Raw genomic sequence first — 22,620 nt, 5'->3', positions numbered from 1 at the left:
AGCTGAGAGTGACATGCTTCTGACTTGGAAATCTGCTCCCAGAAAAGAAGTAGCGTGCTTAAGAGTGAGCCCTTCTCCTGAGGTGGTGTCCACCCGATGTCCCTCACTTCCGAAGTGGTAGGATTTGGTTTGGGTTTTTGTTATGCCTGCTCCTTAAGTTTTGGGGATGGCTCTCTAGAAGCTCCCTGGAAAGGAGCTGCTTAAATTGCTTCTGCTGAAGGATGCAGGGCGCTCTGCCTGCTATTTTAAGCTTGTTTATCTTTTTAGATAATGCTTGCCCTGGCATCGTTCATAGTACTCCTTTAACTTTTTAAAGGCTTTAAATGCAAGTTAAACATAGACCATCTACTGCTGCTAAATCCTCCTTTTGAGCTCATGTGGGACATACTAAAGATGGCAGCAGCACATCCTTTTACTGACAAAGCGGTGGCTACCGAGTGGATGGCAGAGCTGCAGTCCGTAAACTCGGAAACGGGAATTAGTGCGTAGAAGTTGGGAGTAAGGAATGATTTGAATTGTGTTGAAGGCAAGATAGCAAAGTCACGCTGCGATTGCTGGAGCAGGAGCTCGGAGTTTGCAAAAAGAGCAGTCTCGACAGATGCGACTTCTGTGCTGTAGTTAAAAATAAATTGTGAGGAGTAAGAAAAAAAAAGTGCTAGGAAACAAATCAAGGCATCAGCTTATGGCAATTCTGCTTTGCTGAATGTACTGAGGAATGAATTTCTGAAATCTTGAGGCAGGAATGTCTATACATAGCTGTAATAGCTGCTTCTTGCTTTCAGAATATTAACTTTTCCTGCTTCTTGTGGCTGGACCGTTTGCTGAAATGGACTACGCTCTATCTCATTGCTAAAAATACTTGGAAAAACATTGTTTTGAGTAGACCGATTTGGAGTGAGTTTGAGTTTTCTTTTGTTAGCTTAGGGGATACTTTAGGTTTACTTCCTCCTTTTTTTTGTCCAGTTTTGGAACAAATAGATGCCTGGAAAGTCCAGAACAGAGCGAAAGACAACCAACAGTGGGTTTAGTTTGTTCCGAGTTTGTTCACCTAAAAATGTCTTTTTTTTTTTTCTATTACATGTTTTATTCACAAATTAGTGATAAATACGTAGTTTGTAAATGCATGGATTTAAATCTGTTTAACGAGTAAAGTATTTGGTTTTTGCTCCTTCCCTCCTAATTTGAAGTCAGAGGCCTAAAGCTGATTAGGATGGAGAGCTTTATGGTTTTCTTGGGAAAAGATTCCTTTTCCTTTCACTTCTTGTTTGGATGGTGTTCTTTTTGTGTTGGAGTTACCGTTTTAAACTTTGATCCTGAAAATGCTGTAGTATGCTAGTAATCCTGAGAAATCCACTGGGACTCTCCTAAGTGGCAAAGCTTGCACCACTGTGCAATCCCGAACTGGGATCTCTGCAGAATGGCACCTTTACATGAGGAACTATTTCTTTGAAGTACTGTAATGCTTTAAAACATAACTGGCTCAAAATGACCACGACACAGTTACTAGCTTTGTTGCCTCAAAGTGTTTGCATTTAAAAAAAACCCTACTTTGTACTCTAGAGATGGTCTTGCTTTTCTGTATACCAATAAAAGGTAAATGTACTCAATGTTTACTCTTCATTTGTGAGAGTTGTAATATGTGTAAAATGCTGCGCATGCAGAGCATCACCCAACTTCCTAGCAGCAAACTCCTCTTCTGTCCCTCTGTACTTGAATTGTTGAATTAGTAAGATTCAAAGTTTTCTTAGAACGCTCTCTCCCTTCTGGTGCCTCCAGCATTCCCATTCCCCCTTGTACCTCTCCCCCGTGAGAACTGCAGGATACAGGAAAGAAGAGAAAATCCAAAAGAGTTCAGGTGAAGAGTCTGAGGGTTGAGGGAACTAGGCCAAAATGATGATGCCTGGCAAAGATGGTCTCAGAAATGCTTCATATGGGGAAACACTGAAGTAGCTGCAGGGAGACCTGGGAGGAGACTCCAACTTTCCTGAGCATAAGGTTCTAGCTAATGTTTTTGTTGCCTTTAGGAAAGGCAGTTTTCCTTAATGGAGTGAAGCCTGCGCTATGTTAATCCCTGCTTCGGTCCAATGATCAATGCAGGAAAACAGCACGCTGTGAAAATTTACCACTGAAGATCAATAGCCCCCAGCTACCCGACTGTATTAAAGGTAATTGATGGGCTGAAGGGATCTTGTAAACACTTGTTTGCCCCATCAGCATGTTTTCTTGTTTGTTGATAGTGAGGCTATCTATAAAGGCACCGTCAGCAGAAATACAGTTCTGGTTTTACTTGGGATTACTGCAGAACGGGCGTTCGTTCGTCTTTAAACCACTTCGGCATCCCAAACATGATTAGAAATCGGTAATGGAAACATCTGAGTTGATAGTGAATTTTGTGAACTTTTAAATAAAAACACAACACCGTTATTTATGTTCAGTGGATTTAGATACGAAGAAATATCCAACTAAGTTTGGCCCCAAGATGGCATTTGAAGGGATAAATAATCACGGTTATGCAAATGAGTGAATTGATCAAAACTGGTGATTTAAATCACTTTGATTTACATCAGCAAGAGGGAAGCTTTGATTTAAATCATTGATTTTAATCTTGTTTTGGGATTGCACTTTCATTATTTTTCTAAGGACATTTTGGGAGTTTTTTGGTCTTATTTTTGGTTTTTCCTCCCTTTTCCATTGGCTGGTAACTATTTGAAGCTTGTTTACTTGCAAACAAGTATGCTTCTTAATTTTGGTTTGTTTCTTCAGGCGGGAGGGGGGAAATGCTTATCTGCCAGAATGAGAGGGACAGGAATATATGCAGGTACGTAATTGTTCAAGTCCTAATTCAAATTCTTAATGTTTACATTTCACCTAAAATGGCAAACTGTGCTTTTTTTAATTAAATGGTTACTTCCTTCACAATTTATGCTGAGCTCTATATAGATGAGATTCGAACTGAATGTTAAAAAAAAAAACCTCACTGCTTTGAAGTTTGAGTTTAAATGAAGCTATCTTAAAATGCCAGCTTTTTTTTTTTTTTAAAAAAAAAAAAGACGAAGGCATTCTCAAATGTTTTACATTTAAAAACTGATTTGTTAAACAAAGAAAGCATTATCTGCAGTTAGTGAACTGAACTGTTTCTGGATACCATGTCCTTCAAGGTTTGAGAGCTAGCAGATCTTACTCTCTTACCTCCTTTTTATTCACAGATTAGAAGAGGAAAACAAGTTTTGCTGCCTTTCTTTTAAATAAATAAATAAAAATAAACCCTCCCAGTTATTCAGCATTTGAATGAATGAGTCACTGAGCTGAATTAGATTAATAAACTAAATTGAGCAAAGTCTTCCTTACATGCACGAGGAGGTCGGAAGTGGTTTAGCACTCAGAGTTTGTTTCTGGAATAGTTTATCAGAATTTTAATAGACCTTTATAAAGCAAATTTAAAAAACGCAATTCAAAATCTTTTTTTAATCTTCCCTTCTGAAATTGAAGATGAACATAGATATTTTCCTAGCAATTTTTTAATAGTACATTTATTCTAGCTTTGGTCATCAAGGTGAAAAATGTGTTAAGCTAGCTTTAATTGTGGAATACGTATTGAATAACTTTTTTTCTCCGAGGAGCTTTAACGTATTTTATGTAGAGTATGTCTGTCTTGCAGACAAGTTCAAGTGGTTTGGTCACTGTTTAAATTCAGAAGACTATCAAGGCAAGCAGATGCAGTTGGATTTTTCCTGTAATTAAAAAAAAGTCTTTCATACTTTTATTTACTCTCCCTTGACCACAAGACAGAAGGCCTCTTGAAGCCCTAGAGAGGAGATAATCAATTCTGGATAAGAACAGGCAGAAGATGCTAATGTGTTTAGCTTTTCTATTTATTAAAATTGGTTAGATGATGACAGGTTATTCTGTCACATGGAAAAAGGCAATGTAGTTCCTTTAATAATGAACTACTTGCTTATTTCTCTATGTTGTCAAGTATGGTGCAGATATCCTTAGGGAGAAAGGCAACAGTTTTGGGTGAAGACCTCGATGTCTGTCCTCCTTTCCTGCTCAGCGCTATCAAACCTTCAGTGATGCTTCTTACAGTATTCTCCTTGTGCTCTGCTGTAGCATCTCTGTTCAGCTGGAAGCTGCTGCAGGACCTCTTTTTTCCTAGAAAAAAGATGCTTTCTTCAGAATGTAGTTTCTACTTTGGTGCTAGCTTAAAATGTACACCTCACTCTGGTGATTTAACAGCACTTGAGTGTTGAACACGCTATACTATAAATTGGGGCCCAAAGTGGCATCCCAACACTTTGTCACACTGGGCTTCACTTGAATTCTGCGTTGCCTGGTCATTCATCTGCTGCCTTTTGTCCTCCTTGGCGATGCCATGAGAAACGGCTTCACCGTCCATCATTCAGCTGACTGCTGCTGGAAATGGCAAAACGGTACCCTTACCAGATGGTTTCAGATATAAGCCTTTGTTTAAAAAGTTACAAAATGTTTTTTTTTTCCAATGGAAAAAAGTATATAAATGCAAAATACTTTTGCTGTACAGCTCTGTTTGAAAATAAGAGGAGGAAATGCATAGTTGGTATGACCTTACGATAAACTAGAGAAATCTGTTATGTTCTTGGGTACTGATGTCCCACATTCTAGATTAGATTTTAATTCCCTATCTCCAAAAAAAGCTTTGTACATATCTGAATGCAAAGTATAGGCTGACGGCTCTCGCAACAAACTGGGGCTGTTTATATGTGTTGGGGTGTCCACTTAGGGGAGAAAAGGGCAAAAATAAGACAGAACAGAAATAGCAGATTACAAATGGTAAAGAGAAGTTGAGTGATAACTGCTGCTTTCACATACTTGTAATTCAGGAACTAACATGTAAAATGAAATGGAAAGGTAGCAAGTTCTCCTAGAAATAGTAGTGTGTAACTTAGCAATGAAATACAGCAACCAGTTTTTACTTGTTATAGATGTGCCCAGGAATTTACTTAAATTTAGAAAGTGTTCTGAGATGCCGCTTATTCTAGATTAAATGCAGGTTTTCAAAAGTGTGTAAATGGTGCAACCTTGTCAGAATTTCTTGCTCATTTGATTCTTGATGCTAGTAAATATCTGGTCCCTCAAAAATGAGGATCTGGGAGTATGTGGATGAATGTGTCATCTCTGACCACTGTTAATCAATCAACGTGCCTGTAGTTCCTGCCTGGCTGTAGCACTTACTGTCTTGCTCAGCTGGACAGGCAAGGAGAAGTGAGATGGGAATGTGGACTGGAAGCAGAATGCTGTGAGGATAGCGTGGGAGCTGGGAATACTGCGGTACGAGGATGGCCAGGTAATGTGAGTTGTGGGAGGACTTTTACAGAGGAAGGATAGGGTGAAGACTAATTCAAAGTGAAGCCTTGAATAACCCACCCGCTTGCCAAGAGTTGCTCAAACTCGATGTGGAAGTTCTTGCAAGGGAATGAGGAATATGTTGCTTTCTGTATCTGCTGCAGGGAGTACAAGTAGTGGTCAGCTAACTTTCAGCAGAAACTTGGTGTCAGGAAAGTGATTTCTAACTGAGCTGGGATTCCAGAATAGCTCACATGATGGGGCTGAGTAATCTGTCTGCTCTTCCTTGAGTTACTGTAGGCTTTTCCTACCAGTAGGGTCACCTAGACACAGCAACAGTGATCTGTGAAGTCTGAGTGATCCTGCAATAAAAGGGCCTACTTAATCAAAGATGGTAAAGTCGCAGACAGTCGGTGCTTTTAGCATTGGCATCCTGTTCTGCTAAGGCAGTCCCACGTAGGAGGAAGACGGACACAAAAAGTGATTTGGCTGTAATGCAGCAAAACAAATTCTGGCCAAGTTGTGGACTTGGAGTTAATGGGTACACAGTGTTACTCTGTGCAGCTCTGTAATGCTGCCTGGAAATCATGTTGAATTTTGTAGCCTGTTAACTACTTAGGCTGTTTTGTTATTTCAAGTGTGACATCAGCTAGTGAAAAATGGGGTGCTTCCATGTATTATTTCAAAAATGAAGACGTGTTAATGTTGGAGGTAAATCTTGCTAGATAGCTTTAGAGCAGTCGTACGGCTGTGATCCAATCTATTTGCATGCGTGCGTCTTTCCCCTTCTCCCCCAAGCCAAGGGGATGTTGACTTACGGTGTCAGCTTTCTCCTTGTAGATGTAGAACGAGGCTTTTCTGACTTTTCTGACATGTTTTACAATATATTCACGCGTCCTGGCTCGTGGAGCCAGGCCATTTAAGAACGAGATATCCCTACTGGGTCAGACCAGCCTGCTGTCCAATCTCTAATTGCTGCAAGAATCCAGCTGAAGAAGGATTGATGCTGCAGGCAGAAGTCTGTTGAGGGCTTCAGCTTTGTCTGCTGCGTGATCGAGTTCAGGACCTTGGGCATCCCGACTCGACCTCTGCCTGGATGTCTCCGTGTTACTGGTTCTCTCCATAGACCCCTTTACCTGACCTGCTTTTGGCAGCTTGTCCGCTGTGCACCTCTTCTTGGTGAGGCAGCTTGCTGGTGCCGTGGCTGCTCAGTCACGGGTGAGAGTGGCTCTAAGCTCCCTTTTACCAGTGAAGATTTTTTTTTTTTGGTGACAATCACTTTATATTCTCAAGCCACAATTTGGCAGGTATTAGGCATGAATAATCTCTTGATATTAACTGATGATTGCTGTTTATGACCCCAAATGTACAAAAATGTTTCTTTTAAATCAGGCAATGGTGAAATTAAGGGGTTGGTTCTGTATTTATTCGCTTTATATTTCTCAGCTTTTCTTTGGAACCACAAAAACTGTGCAGGTTGGGAATTTTTAAGTTTTGTTTTTGATTACAGACAGTGTTGTCTATGCTATGACTCCAGGAGCAGGAACTCTTAAGAGCAAATGATAACTCTGGATGCGAGGGCAGAGAACTGCTAAATGTTTAATTTTTTGGTCTGGATTCTACAGAAAATCTAGAGGGGGCGGGAGAAAGGCTGTTAAAGTATCCCACTTCTTTTTTCAGATCCTTAAATGGTTCAGTTAAGGGACTCGACCTGCTCTCTAGGCAGCAGCCCTACCCAGTGTCTGGGTATCAAAAGTGAAGGGAGGAGAAAAAAATAACCCCAAGTACAGCCCCTTTAAACTTTGGGAGATAGTAAACTATATGCATCATAACTTCAGTTGTAGGGCTTATTGCATATAGTCCAAGTATCCTAATGCCAGCAAGTGGGGGCAAGTTGTGGGACTGACCAAGCTCACTGGCCTGTTTCCCCCTCACCTCCCTCCCCCGTGCTTTTGCTTTTAAAGAACTGTTTTAATAAAGAACTGTTTTAAGGGCCCATTCCTGTCTGATAGTCAACATCTTACAGGGACTTCTCGTCCCTTTCACCTGTCTGGACCTACGGAGAATCAGATTTTTTTAATACAAAGTGGATCTAGGGCAATCTATCTCTCCGCTACCAGATGAGAGCGAACGCTCTTAACAGGTGCATCTAGTGAATTTGCATTCACTTACATGCTAAAAATGATTTATTGCTTATTTAGAAAGGTGGAAATTGAGGGAGAGGTGTAGTTTGTAGTCTCCAACCCCCTTTAAAACCTGCTGATTTGTCCTGTTCTCTAGAGGCTCTTGCAGCAGTCTAAGAGCACTAACTTCTGAGTGTCTTCCAGTAGTTATTCAAATTATATGACTAACTGTAATCATGGGGAATTTAGTTCTGTTTTCAATGTTAAGTCATATTTAAACTGAGGTTTAAACTGGCTTAATGAATAGTATCCTTTTGTGGATGGGGACAGAGATTTATGTAACAGAAGATTGTATCAACACATAAAATTACTGGATGTAAAGAATCATAAAGATCTATTTAATAAATGACTTGAAAGTGTCTCTTTAAGTCAGTAGTTTGGATAATATTCTTACAACTGTAAAAAAAAGAGGAAGAAAAATCATCCTACACTCTCTTCTGCTTGGCAGCAGAATTGTTAGTCAGCAAGAATGTGCAGAACTTTGTGAAAAATTGTTTTTTAGATAATTGCCTGTTGCAGACTGTCTAGAGAAGCTCACATTTTATTTTTGGCATATTGCATCAAATGGTAGTTCTTATATTTTAGGACTGATGTGTTGATTTATATATCTTCCCATCCTCTGGTGGAGGTCCAGTTTCCAAACTTGGATACTTCTGTTGAGTAATGCAGTTCAAAATTTTCAGTTCTTAGATGTGAAGATAAACTTTCCAAGGTGCTGCCTATCCAGCTTAGTGCAAAACGGTAACATGAGGAGGGTGGTAGGTCCAAAAGCCTGCATGGAAATTCCTCTCTGGATTTTGATGTGCATGTCTTTGAGTGGGTTGGGATTTCACTCTGAGCAGTATACACATGCATGGGGGAGGCCAGGAGCCTTAGCTAAAGGTTCAGGATCAAAATCCAAGTAAAGAATGAATTTAAAACATTTTTTTTTCCTATAATCATTTTTAAAATTGTAGGCTAGTAACATGTATGCATTAGGACTAAATTAAAACAGCAGCAAAAGCTTTTTGTTGGCATTGCCAGCTGTTAATATCAGCTGTGCACTGTAGATATTTCACAGACTCTTTTTTTTTTTTTTTTTTTTATTTATTACTCTTAGAAACTTGTTAGCAATCTGGGTTGCAGCAGCCCTTCGTTAAAGGCAGCAGGACGTAAGGGGAAGGCGCAGTTTTTGCTGTGGACGATGCAGCCCTTCGTTGTGAAGCACATTTGGGAGGGCTCTTCCCATCCGCTGTACCAGAGTGGCCAGCAGCGGAGCAGATAGGAGCATGCATCCACGTTGTGGAAAGTCTTTTTTTTTTTTTAATTGCTAACCATCTTAACTTTAATTAGTATCTGAATGATGCATGTATGTGAAACTACCAGGGTCTTGCCTTTTTTCAGCAGTTCCTCTCTTTTTTCTAAGCAGTGGGGCTGGATAGAGTAGGGTGAATGATCTCCATATAGTTTGCTTCTATATTTTAAACCAAAATTAAAAGAAAAACAGGACTTCCAGAAGTCTTGAATGGCAAATCATGAAGAGTCTTCTCTGATCTTTGAAAAGCTAGGGTGTAGCATAGAGACAGAGTAACAGAAAGACATGTCTAGAAATGATGAAAGTCAGGGCTGGAATAATTCTTCAGATGGTTTCTGTTCATCACATTATTGCTGCAGCTTTGAAGGCAAGTCACCCCTGCTCGGAGACACGCTCTTTTGAACTGCCGTCTGAGCCAGGAGGTACCTGACCCGTTTGGAAAGGAGCAAGTGGATACCTTAAGACTACTTGACTTCAAGGAAGGATAAAGAGCTGCGAGCACGAAAGCAGCTCCCAGAAACACTCGTGCAGAGGGATTTTGGAAAATAGGCTGTGCTGCGACTAGGCTTTCAGTACAGCAGATACTTCAGGCTCCTGAGGGGGGAAAAAAAGGTACATGCAAACTCCAGATGTGGCGTTGGGTTGGTTTGAGGACTATGGGAGGTAGGTTAAGAGCCCGGAGACGTCACAGAAGAATTCAGTGCTCTGGAAAACGCAAAACTTCTTCTGCGTTCTCTTGTGAGGAATAAATAAATCTTTTGCCAGCTTTCATCTTGGCCACTTTCTTCCTTCTTCCCGCTAGCACCAAGGTGGGACCTTGTGTTAAGCCTGAGCATGAATGTTGTGTTTTCTGCTTGTTTCCGGAAGAGGAAATGCTCTCGGATCAATTGGCCGGAAGACCAAACCGATGGCAGTTTTGCCGGTCTCCTGCTAATTTTTTCGCATCCCTTTTCCCTCAGCCTCCTACAGTTAGCAGATTTCCTCCAGAAGTTGTCTGTTCTGTTGCATTATATATTTGAAAAGGGGAAATTTTCATAGAAGTTAGCAAGCGAAAACAGAGTGTGTAACGGTAGCCCTAACCATAGCCTTTGCTGCCAATGACAGCTATAATTGTATATGGGGCGCACACATTCTAGCGGGTGTTTCCTGTTTAAACTACTCTGGCTTCAACATAGACCAAATTTAGGACCTAAACATGGTGACCATAGCACTCTCCATCTCTAATTCTATCTTTTTACATTTACCGTCTTCCTCAAATGCTCACTGCGCTCTTATTTTTCCTAGTTGTTCTGTGGAACAGCTTTGATTTTTCTCACTTTGTGGTTATTTTAAGCTTCAGAAAACAATAAGAATGTATTTTTTTTTCTTCCTCCTCTTTCCTTTCTGCTTTTATGAAAGCAGAATCTGTGTAGATAAAGCACAGTTGATCTGTTAGGGATTACTGTTTCTCCATTATTCTTTTGCTCTTGCATATCATGCCTTTATGTAGAAAACTATTTAAAGGTGCTGTGCAGAACAGCGAGATGAAAGATCCTTTGTGCATTGAAAAATTCTGGCGTCACAGGAGTCCACCTGTTCTCCTGCAACTTTTTTTTTTTTTAACTAAAGTTTATTTAAAGTTAATTTTAGTGCTCATAAAAGCAGCTGGGTTTTGACAGCCATCAAGATTGAAAGGCTCTCCCCACAGGTGGTGGCAGCAACGCTATGGCCTGGTATTCAGAGCACAAGAGCAGGCATCGCAAGAGCCATGTTCTGCTCTCATCTTCATCACAGGTGACCTTGAGCCAGATAGCAGGTTGCTGGCGCTCAGTTCTACGTGGAGAACGTTACCCTTGGCTCAGGGAGACGTTGCAAATATTTGCTTATTTTCGTAGGAGAGAGAACACAAGTACAAAAACTCCTTGTGTTGTCGTCAAGCAACAAACCTCAGCTCTGGTCTACCAGAGATGAGGATATATGGCAGTTCTTGCAGGCTGATGTTGCAAGACTTTGGGCTGCTAGTGATAACCAGAGTAGTGCTTTTTGCTTGTTCAGAATTGGTTCCTGCAAAGCTCCCCTCAGATAAACTGAACGGATTTGTTGCAGGTCCAGGAAGACTTTCTGCTGGTGTATCCTGCATGAAATATTAGTAATTTTTCTGAAGAGTCAGGTTGGATCAATTCATAAGTCTGTTTAATATAGCATTGTGTGTCAAGTAGTGGTCAATACTGGACAGTTAATGCACCTCTCCAACTTGCAAAGCTGTTCTGGTGATTAAGTACAAGCAGGGTTTTCTTTTTGACCCTTTCAGGCTATCAGCTTAATTCCCAGAAGCTTCAGATTTAATTACCCATATCATTATCACAACATGCATAGCTGCAGATTTTATTAATGACCATTAAAGTATTGAACCCTCCTTAAAATAAATGTAGATTCCCAGCCAGAGGGTCCTTTTGGACATCATCAGCAGCCCAAGTAAATTCTACAGGTTGGTGCAGCACCTCTCGTGTCCATTTGCCAAAAGCCAACCCAAGCTCATCCGTCTTACTGCACCTATTTTCTCCCAATTTACTAAACCCAAACAATACTTTCCTGCAGCTCTGTCACCAGACTCAGGTGTTCCTGGCTCTAAAATAGTAGCTAAGCAGAAGTTTTACCTTCCTCAGAGCCTATTTTTGTGTACTAAGCAAATGATCGACTTTTATACCTCTCTGTTGCAGGCAGCTTCTGCTTACTGACTTGCTTCTGTCATTCCTACCCCTAAAATGTTCTTCAGTCCATTTCAGTTCTTTTCCCCTGGATGATGCTTTATGACTTTGTAAATCAGTCTGAGTGGTACAAAATCAAATGCTTTCCTGAGATACTGATAACTTATGTCCACCGTTTCACTCTTGTCCAACCTAACGATTTGGTCGTATAATAAAAGGGATTTCAGCAGATTTGTCAGGCATGACCTTCCTTTTATGAATCTGTACTAGATGTCCTCTACTAAATTATGCATTTCCAAATGTTCTGCAATTTTGGCTTTTATCAACACTTCCACTATACTCCCAGAGCTGAAGCTAGATTTCCAGTTCTAAGGGAATTCAACACAATTCTATTATTGTCCAACAAAATGCATCAGTTTTTCAGAATTCTCCATTAAAAAAACTTTTTTTCTACTCTTTGTCCTTTGAAATTAGTATTCTGTTTTGTGTGTTTCTGAGAGTAGTGTGCTTTCAAGAAATAACCAACTAAACCATTTGCAGTTTGGGCAGGTTTGTGTGTCACATGTGGAATGAGTTGCTGAGTCTCAGCCCAGTTGCAGGTGAGAGGCTGTAGCTCAGAGACTTGATTTGGTTCCCAGCTTGCTAAATAATCTCGTTTGAGACTGTGGAGACTGCTTGCTTTCCACTTCTGAGTTTAGGTTTGTGCGGAGGGGAGGAGACTCAAATCCTTCAAGTGTTCTTGCTTAAAGCCATTATGCTTGTGCTTATACCTGCTTTGAACATATAGCTTGCCACTTGGGCTATGGTTCCAAATATGGATTTCTCTTGGAGGTATGTTCTGACCCACCTACTTTGCACTGCAGATATATTTAGCAAAGCTTTGCCGTAATGGTCCTACAGTCCTGTCCCAAAGCTTCTTGTGACATTCGCTCTTCTGCCTGCTTGCTTCCCAGGTACCTCCTGTACCTCGTGAGTCACCTGCCAGAGTTGTGCAACTGTGGTCAGGGTTTTCCTCTGCTGAAACGGAGCCATGTCTCTGTGGCAGGTAGAGCATAGAGGCTAAACCTTTATAGCCTTCCAGCACGCTGCTGGCTGGGCAGTGAATCTCAGCTTAATTCCTCTGGGTCTGCAGCAAAGAGTGTGAGTTTTGGGCCCCAAGCTACAAATGAGATCAGCAAACCAGTGGAAATAGAGGCGTCCATAATCAAAGCCCCAAAGTAGGGTGTGTGTGTGGGGGGGGGGGTGTTGTTTTAAGCGAAATGCACAAATGAGTGCATGTTCCCTGCCTCTAAGCTTAGTTAGTACAAGGCAGAGGACTGGTTCTTAACCTAGTTAGGTGTTGAGAGCAGCACGGGAGTTTGACTGTGATGACGGAGTTGATCTTCTGGGGATTGGGAATGACTTAGGACCACTGGGAATGGATCTTTTTTGTCCTGAACACAGCTTAGGGAGAAAGAAACACTCAAGTATGAGCTGGGTAAGTATCTGCTGCTGTTTACTGCATGAGCAAATTGCCAAGTTAGAGATTTTTAGGTTGTGATAAAAATATGGAAGATACTGTATTTTAATGGACTAGTTGTTTAGAAAGCCAGATTCTGTGTGTCTCCTCTAATCTTCCTGTTAGATGTCATGCAAGATGGATTCCAAGTGAAAAAAAAAACTAAATCAAACAAACCTGCACTGAGTGAATCACCCTTCCTAAATTTAAACCACTTATTAACGGGGGTTGCGGGGGGAGAAAACTTGGGTTACAGGTTTAGCAAGCATGAGCACATATTTCGGCATGTATTGCTGTATTTGCAATTGCCAAACTACCGATTTGTTGGAACTCTCCTATTAGTGTTGTTAAGCGCCGTTCCAGACGGTCACTCGTATAAACCCCTGTTACTGCGTTGAGCAGGAAAAGTCCTTTGGAAGAGTAATACTGAGCCTGCAAGTGATCTCCATGCCGTCCAGGCTGAAGGGATGGGTAGGGAATCTGTGCTGTTGAGTGGTCCTGCCTGAGCATCTGGCTGAGGTTTGCTTGAATATTGCAACCACTTCTTCTAGATGCCTAAGAATTTTTTGGGGGGGGGGGCAGAAATATAAAAGAACGTGTGAGATTTCTGTACAAGGCAAACTTTTACTAGGCGCCCTATAGTTTAACAGTCTCTTACTCTCCTTTGTGCGCTACTCAATCAGCAAATAATCACAAAACAGAAATACTATGAAAACAAACAGCTCCTTTTCCATGGATAGGCCATGTTTCACCTCAGCCTGAAAATACTATTCCCTTTTCTAGTGGACTGTTTTAAAAAGCTAAGCATTCTCCAAAGCTTCCCAAACCCTGAAATAAAGACTGCGTTTTGCTGAATGCTAAGCATTCTTGATTTTTCATAATTCCAGTGTAACTGGAACAGTTTCATCACTGCTAGTCTGTTGATTCAAGTCATTTCTGTATCTTCTAAATCAGCTAGTGGGTGGAAGTAAGAAAATGGAGTGCCCAGAAAATAAATCTACCGGACTACAACTTCACCTTGGACAAAAGAAATTGCACTTTCATTTGCATCTGCTGAACCATGTACTTCTGCAGGGATGGAAGAGCCCCACAGGCTTTCTGGCAAAGCACATCAAAAAGAGAACTTGGATCTGACTGTTTGCTTGTGATGGATAACACCTTAGAGAGACTGACCTGATGAAACTCTGGGTGATGAGAGAAGAGAAAAAGAGAAAGACAGGAAGGGAGGGTAGAGAGACACAGATCAGTATTTTAAGCACAACCATTTGATGAAGGAGTGGGACAGACAGCAGCAGAGACACCTGTTTGATCTGCTGCTCTAATCAGGGAACATCTTCCAATCCCAACCCAGTCACAAGATCACTGGTGGACAGACAACAAATCATATTCTGAGCTGAACAACCCATGAGTGTCCATCAAATTTACCTTCAGTTATGAGGCAGAGGGCAGATGGTGAGACTGTAACACCTGTAGTCTCCTTTTGTGGCACAATTTTATGCAAACTTGTTCAGGGATGAAAAGAGATTGCATGCTTATTTTATTACAAGCAGCCGAAAGCCCGTAGAGCTTTTCATAACGCTATTTAATGCTTTTAAAAGTTGCTGACGAGTTTATTGGTTGTACAGCATGCTGTCATCTTACTTTTTGGGGTAAAAGTGAAGACCATCTAAAATCCAAAAGCTATTGCTAAGATAAATCTCCACTAAATGTTTGCTATTGTTAAGCGATGGCACATTCCTCTTAATACTTTTTTTGTGTTTGCTGCTGTCTGACACGCATACAATCAATGCAAAAATAATGGATTTAAGGCATTTCTTATTTCTATTCCTTGCTTGTTCCTAGTACCAGTGGTGGCAGATACATTTCCTCGTTTCTTTTACCAGGTTGGCAACTGGACTTAGGTTCTTCGGATCACTTCAGCTGAAAATGTGAGTCTTGCATTGGGCATCTCTGTATTCTCATAGAATTTTGTAGTAGCGGTTTTGTGCCTGCCAAGGGCATGCTGTACCCTTGTCCTGCAGTACATCTCTCTCTGTCCAGTGACCTGGGACCAGGTACGATTCCTGGGATTCTAGTAAAGAGGACTTGGTGGCATCCACTCAGATAAAGCTGGATGGAGGTCCCCTTGAGAGTCACGGGCGAAATAAAGTCTCTGCGGGTCTAGTCAGATAAACACTGCATTTTCTTGGGAGTGTCATATAGCTGTAGTGCCTCTCATGCTGGCACTCATGACTGACCAAGGTCTAAGTAGTGACTGAGCATTAGTTTTTGTGATGGACATTCACATCCTCTTTGAAACAAGTAGGCTGCTGCTTTGAGAGGAATTGGTAGCCAAAGAGGAAGACCAGTCTTTAAAAGACTGTTGCTATTTTAAGTAAAATGTGGGAAAGTCACAGTATTCAACTCAAACCTGCACGACTTCAAGATCAAACTCCAAGCTCATTAGGCTCTGATTTTAGTAGCCTGTGTTAGTCATTGTCTAGACATTGATGGAAAAGGTACATTTTCCAATATTTCCATTATGTCCTAGTGCTGGCAGACTGGGATTAGTTTATAAAAGCTTTCTTGACTAGATGGCTCTTTTAAGGCTGCTGCTGGCCGTCTCAGATCTGCAGGATGCCGCGCTCCTGCTACTTGCGCTGATCTTCCTGCAGTCGGTAGCGCTGGTCTGCATATGTGGCCTTTGCACCTCTTGCAGCACACGATGCGCAGTGCGGTCTGCCTGGTCATCTTCCAACTTGAGTGATGTCCCCACTGAGATCTGGGAGTTGTGATACTTTCCTGTTGTTGGTAGTGTGCTATGGCTCTCAGGCCTCATCCCATTGCATATGGGTAAGTCATGCCTCCATGTCTAAAGCAGTACTTGGTGCTGGTTTGATGAGAGAGGTCACGGACAATCTTAGGGCTCTTCAGGACCTTGGGAAAGAAAGTCAAGTTCTCCTACAACATATTGCATAGTAACTCATTTGAGCAGTTCCAGTGGTGAGAAATTTGATTGTAGTATAATTATGAGAATAACTGCTCAGGTATGGGTGGTACAGAAAAATGCCTGAATAGATTCAGTAACTGGAGATGCTCAAATCTAGCAGTATTCTGTAATGTAGATGTACTCATAGCACGCAAACATCTCATTTTAGTTTGGTATCTCCAGTGCTACTATGTCACTATGTTCCTAACACAGTTGGTGTTAATTGGGATCTCTATTGAATGAGCCGTTTACTTATTGCATGCTTTGTCCAGGCTTGGGCTGAAGGACTTGACTTGGCAGCTCCCCAGTCCCCAGTTTTGTCCAGATTAACACATATGCCTTATTGTGTACGTATCCACAGAATTCAAAGTGTAATCTGCACCACCGGCAGGTAGCAGCTTTAAATCTTTGGTCTACATCTGTTGTAGCTGTATAGGAATCGGCAGGGATCATACTATGCTTTGAACTGTCTGCTCCTGCTTACTGTCTTCTAAAATGTCATTCCTGATTTAGTGAGCGTGTCTGCTCTGTTGCAGTGCAGTATCAAACATTTTGGACTGAACCACTCAGCTGAGAGTCACTGTCTCTTTGAGTTGGCTCTCATCTGTAAGTGACCATCTTATTCTTCCTCATCCATTTAAATACTCAAACTGGTGTAAGTGGATTAAGCTAACCTATTTGATCATTAAAGAAGTTGTTTTTGCTACCTAGCAGCCAATAGCTATCACTATTAGTCATAAATTTCTGTGCTTTGCTGTCATTCTTCTGCTGTCCATACTGACCTGCAATTTTAGCTGGAAACACTGGTTCACCTGTGGCCTTTGGTTCCAGGCAAGTTTTTAGGCATGATCCAAGAGACAACAGACAGAAATTGAGGAGATACAACAGTGGTGGTACTTGATATGTTAGGCCTGAAGCTCATTTATAACCAATAATGAAAATGTAGCCTGGGGATCTCTGTTGGAGTGTGTCCAGAGATGTATCTTGATGACACCATATCATTTTTCCAGCTGTTGATGAGGACAAAGTGATACTAAATTGTGTCCTCCTCACTGGGACTGTGTTGTCTCATATCTGGAACTTCTGAAGTAACTCAGAAGTCATTTGCAGTGAAATATGGAAGAACTTTTTCTGTTTTCCTGAAAGCTTTGAGTGAGTTTGGGAACTTAGTGATTTAGCTGAGGTCTCCTCTGCAGAGAGGGTGGATCACTAGTGTGCTTCAGACTGGAGCCTGACCTCTGTCTTGTACTTTAGACAATGCCACTAAATTTGAATAAGAAGTCTTCTTTTGGTTAGTATTGAGGAGGAAAAGTGAGATAGAAACAGTACTGACTGGTCATGCTATAGAGATCTGCCATGAGGAATGTTATGGGAGAAATGATTTATTTGTTTTTTTGTGTGTGTGCGTGTGTGCTAACTGTTGCTTTCTTTATCATAAGATTAAGGCATGAGTTTTCCCAGGGGCAAAATGCTTGTTTTGGTGGTTTCCCTTTCGTAAGAGTTTGGAGGCAGAAGAGGACAGATCCTGTCAAAAATATTCTGCTGTGAGCTTGGCAAGCTGCTGTTGTATTCCTCACCATAATCCCAAGATACTCCTTTCTTCTGGGCTGCAGTAGAGTTTGGTAAAGCAACACAAAATGGTGATAAAAGAAAAATTGTAATAAAACCAGGAATGGTATTGATTGGAGAACTTTTGAGCAGTTTCTTTAAGAATTTTTCTATTCTTCAACAGGCTTGGTCTCTGTCTCCATTTGGTGCAGAGGTCTCAAACTGTCTGTAGGGTATGGTCTTCTCTATAGGAATTCATGCCTTGTGACTTTGTCGCTGGTCTAACACACTGTGTGCAGACTGGAGTTCGGGATAACCCAGAAGCTGCAGCAAATGCACAGTGGTGTCTGCTTTGCTTGCTTGGTAATGATTCTTGAGGAGAGCTCGTTGTGCATCTTTCTGAGGGTCTTCATGAGAACTTGCTCAGGATGCAGATCGATGTACTAAGTTAAAGCAATAATATTTAAAGAACTTAGGGCCTGGAGACTTGAGAGGCAGCTGTCCTCCTCGTGTCGCAGCGCAGTGACTGCTGAAACTGGATGCTGCGCACTGCCGAGCCCCAGCACGAGCTCAGGAGGTGGCAGGGCAAGGCAGTGCTTAGAGAGGGTTCTTAACCTTGCTTTCCAGGGCACAAATGTAACACATCCTCAAGTCATATGACAGAGTGTTTTTTTTTTTTTTTTAAGGCCTATTTTGGGAAAATGGGCTAGAGTCCTAGATTTGCTTTTGTATTTTGGACGCTAGTCCTACTTTAGTGCTTGTACCCAGATGAATTTGTCTTTAAGCTTCAAAACAAATACAACACTTGGAGTTTTCATATCACTGGATAAACAACAACCTGTCTGAACATCTTCTGACAAAAATAAAGGACTTTATAATCAAGCAGGGAAAGGCTTAACAAGAATGATTGTCTGGAATCTAAAGCCAGATATGTTCAAAGTAGAAATCAAGTACAAAATTTTAATGATACTAGTGATTAGTCACTGGAACAAGCTACTAAGAGGAGCAATGGATCCTTGATTTCTTGGTGTCTTTGAGGCAAAATGTCTTCTAGACATAAGTTAAGCCATCCACAGGTTTGGGTTTTTTTTTATGTTGACCTCAGCATAGAGAGGGTGAAACAAATGAAACATAACGGCCTTTAGACACGCGCACGTAGAACCCAACCAGAAGCAGTTGACTTTAACCACACATCTGTCTGTTAATGAAGGGACTTCAATTTGTCAGATTTTCTGTGACTTGGAGGATTATGTTGTAATTTTGCACAGAGTTGGGAATTAGCGGCAGAACTTCATTTATGGGGCTGACTTGGCTCCTGTTTGCTTCGCCATCCAGTGTGGCAGGTTCATCAGCAAGCTGGCACTTGGTTCTTCAGCATTTCATGAGCTGGTGGCCATAATACTCGCAGGGCCTATATCCTTGAGCAGATAACGTGTTCAGCCACTGATACTACCCTTTTTAGCTTTAAGCCAACGATTTATCCTGTTCATGATTTACGTTCTGCAAAATGGCAATATTTCTCTTTCACAAGGACACAGAGCTTTTAACTTGTTGTTTGTAAAGCCTGTTTTAAGAACTTACAAAGGAAGGTATTAGTGAAATACAAAGTGATGGCATTGTTTTTCACTATGTGACTCACTCAAGAAATTAAAAAAGAAAATCAATTTATTTTCCAAATAATTGAGATCAGCCTCATTTTTTACCAAATAACTTCCTTCTTGCTTCTGTAGGGAATTGTGGATCAGGGTGAACTGTACTTCAGAACATCTAATTGCATACAGTGAGAAATGAAGAAAACTGAAGTGGATCCCAAGAATGTATTAAAAACCTGAACTAAAATGAGAATGATTTCATGTCAAGTGAGACAAATGCAGAGTTGATACTCCAGTGCTTCACACATCCACTTGTCCTTGGCACCGAGAAAATGAGGTTTTTAATATCTGAAAAACAGATTGCCATGAAGACTCATCCATTGTAAATTTAAGCTGCCTTTATAGCAACTTAAGCTGGGGACAAGATTGTTCATTACATTTGATTCTACAACTGTGGCCATGATTTCCATATTAATATTGAATTTTTTATTATCGGGACCAGAAATAGGAAGGGAAGCTGGTGGTATGTTTTCCCTGTGTTTTATTAACAAGCAATTTATGTAATGAATAATGTGAAGAGGGCAAAGGTTGGTGAGTTCTTAGTTCTATAGGTTGTGGTGACACCTGCTTTTGCTGCTGTGATCAAGCGTGGTTTGGAGCTTTAGTTTATGTCAAAGAAGGGGAATGGGAGAAAGCGGGATACTGATTTGTGATTTTTGGGAGTCACGATTTGGTGGTGGTGGAATCTGCGTTGTTTTGGGCTGAATCATTTGGCTAAAATTGTAGGTGAGGGGTTGCTCGTTCGGATGAGTCCTTACAACAACTTGTAAGCAGCCTTCACTTGCATGGGGTGGGGAGGGAGCGTGTTTCTGTGCCATTGGACTTTAGACCAACTTTGAGTCAAAGACTGTTTGTAACCCTTTCCAATAGCTGCTGTGCTGTCCTGGCATCAGATATAGGAAATGCTGGTTTAACTTTCTGTTTAACTTCATTTTCTTTCACAATTCCAGCTAAAAGTTAGCCCTGAGGATTCTCCCTCCTGCCTTACTGTTTGACTTTGTGACAGTTTGCAGTTGCATCCAGACTGTAACACTATCACTTCAACCTTTAACATAGCAAAAATGGAGAATTTCTCTTATTTTCACGTGAGCTCTTCATTTCTCTCTCCATTTCTACTGAAATGTCATCTTCCATATCTACATTTACAGATCTGAAGCGTCTCTTGGAGGAGTTCTTTCTCTTTCCTCCGTTCACGTCCCGAACTAGATCCTAATAGCTCTTCATTTATAACATCTGAAGTCTGCAGTGTTTTTTTGCTCTTCCATTGGTATCACAAAAATCATTGTCCTACCTTTGTCATCTCTCACCTGAGTTACTGCAGCCTTTTCTTTGGCTCTCTATAGCTCATCTCATCCTATTCCAGTTTTAATATTGTATTTCACGATGGTGGAAGGTGATCTTTCCTTTCCGTTGTGGGTTGTGTTCTTTGCTTCTTCCACGCTCCTCAGCATGGAAGCTAATCTTTCTGCGAAGAATCCAGCTCTCTACCATTAGTCTCTCTGACCTTCAGAAAGTTTGTATATATTTAAGACTAATTTGTTCCCCTTTGGAAAACAAAACAGTTCTCTGTATTAAACTCAAAATTTGGCAATAAGTCAACAGCATGATCTCATATTTTTTTGTGACTGCTTCAGGGAAAATGTTTTAAATATAGTTTAGATATTTAACAGAGAAGTGCTTTGGTGTAGAACTATCTTTAAAATGTTTGGGATTGGTAACTGCAAGGAACCTGGGTATTTGTCTTTTCCATCCATCAATACTTCAGTGTCATGGTTTCTCTCCCAGGCCGCAGTACCTGAGCTGTGGTATGCTGGGACCATTGGTCTTGTCTGTGACTTGCTCTGGTCAGCCTCCTTTCCTGGAGAGGAAGAAGGCGATTCGAAACCTAGATGTGGGCCAAATGAATTGTTTTGGAAATGGCAGCAGCCAGCTCTCAGCAGCTCCCTTCTTCCAGGAAACACCCAGATCTTTCCTTCTCCGTGTCTGAGTGTGAGCAGTCACGTGTGGGAGAGACTTGAAGGCCCTGGGAAAATTGGTGGCCAGAAGCTGACTGCTGCTGCTTCTGGAGAAGGTTGTTCAGCCCAAAGTCTTTGCCCTGAGGGTTGTCAAGTTACTCATGGTGGGAGAGATATATAAAGGATGTAGTGTGTACCTACTGAGCCTGGTTTGGTCTGTGCATGGGCTATGGACTCCATATGGAACAGGTCTAGTTTTCCCCCGAAGTGCAGGCATGGCAGGTTCTGTGGTGCAAGAAAGGAAGCCATACTATGGTGTCTGTGCCAGTGAGAAGAGCCAAGATCTGTCCATCCACAAGGTCTGGAGTGCTAATGTTATAGACAAGCCCTTCATGAAACAGGGTAAATTACCCCATGCAAATCTTGGTGCTGCTCTACGCAGTTGCATACACCCATAGCTTGAAGTGTGAATGTTCTCCCTAGTGCTTTCCACCTCTGCCTGGCTGTAATACCCTGTCTTTCTCTTTCCCATTGGTTAATAGTTTTGCTTTTGAAGCACTTTGAATCCACATTAGTTTGTGGAGAAAGACATCAGCAATGATAGCTAAAGAAAATTCTATTAGGTCATTCCTTTTCAGAACATAGTACCTGTCTTCTAAGCTCTTTGCGGATGTTAGCCAAATAATCCTTTTAATAGCTTTTGTGAGTTAAAAGGGTAGGTAACTGTCATAAGGCTAAATGATTGCATAGATTAATTTACTTGTGGCCAAAAGAAATCAATTGTAATTTAAATTTTAGTCTCTGGACTGATTACACTACCAGACATCAACTTTCTCCTTAGGAGTCTCACTGTGTGCGTTGAAGTATATGTCTGTGATTGTATATGGATCTGGATTAGTTACAGATTACCAAGAGTAATGTGACTGAACATTTCCAGTTTTAAATCTATGGCTGTACACAAGCTCAGAATACTCAGCTGGTTGGCCTTGTTTAGATCTATAAAGCATCCATTTATAACTTGAATCGTTGTAATTCATAGGGTGTTTGGATGTGAAGAATTATTTACCAGTCTTTAAGACTGCGAGTCTGCTGCGAACCATGTCAAAGCAGCCACTGAAGGCAAAGGGAACCAAGAGGGCTGGGCCTTAATGATCCATAGGATAAAGCAAAAAATCTGAAAGATGATATGAGAAAATTCAGCGATTCCGGAGACCATTTTTCTTAACCATGATTATATTCAGTGATTGATATACACTGTACTGTACCTCTGAGCAGAGAGGGATGGATTATAGATGATTGAGAAGGATTCTGAAGGGACCTACCTTTGTTTTTCCTGATCAGAAGTTACTTTGGGCTACAGTCTGGTGAGACTATGGTGAGACTGCTGTAAGGTTGCCCTCTGCAATAAAACTCTAGTTGTAGCATTGTTAGCCAGATAACAAGAAGTCAATATGTATTTACCTTTCCTATAAATATCTAACCTTTTTTTTAATCTTTTGTTTGTCTGTCCTAC

General features: G+C 41.1%; 1 protein-coding gene across 12 annotated transcripts in view; it reads left to right on the top strand.

The window, feature by feature from the left end:
* Positions 1-22,620, top strand: part of HMBOX1 (homeobox containing 1) — a 109,738-nt gene that overhangs the window by 20,926 nt on the left and 66,192 nt on the right. For 9 of the 12 annotated variants that reach the window (XR_009958054.1, XM_062573302.1, XM_062573300.1 and 6 more), the window contains exon 1: positions 2,042-2,165. The exons of 2 other annotated variants lie outside the window; for them this stretch is intronic. The gene's annotated coding sequence lies outside the window, so the exon portion shown is untranslated. Of the gene's footprint in view, positions 1-2,041; positions 2,166-14,873; positions 14,913-22,620 lie in introns of those variants that run through there. One more of the 12 variants, XM_062573295.1, reaches the window with a different exon arrangement.

Source organism: Rhea pennata, chromosome 3 (assembly GCF_028389875.1).
Source record: "Rhea pennata isolate bPtePen1 chromosome 3, bPtePen1.pri, whole genome shotgun sequence".
In the NCBI taxonomy this organism is placed as follows: domain Eukaryota; kingdom Metazoa; phylum Chordata; class Aves; order Rheiformes; family Rheidae; genus Rhea; species Rhea pennata.
Note: the sequence above shows the minus strand (reverse complement) of the source record. Positions and strands in the feature narration are given on the sequence as shown.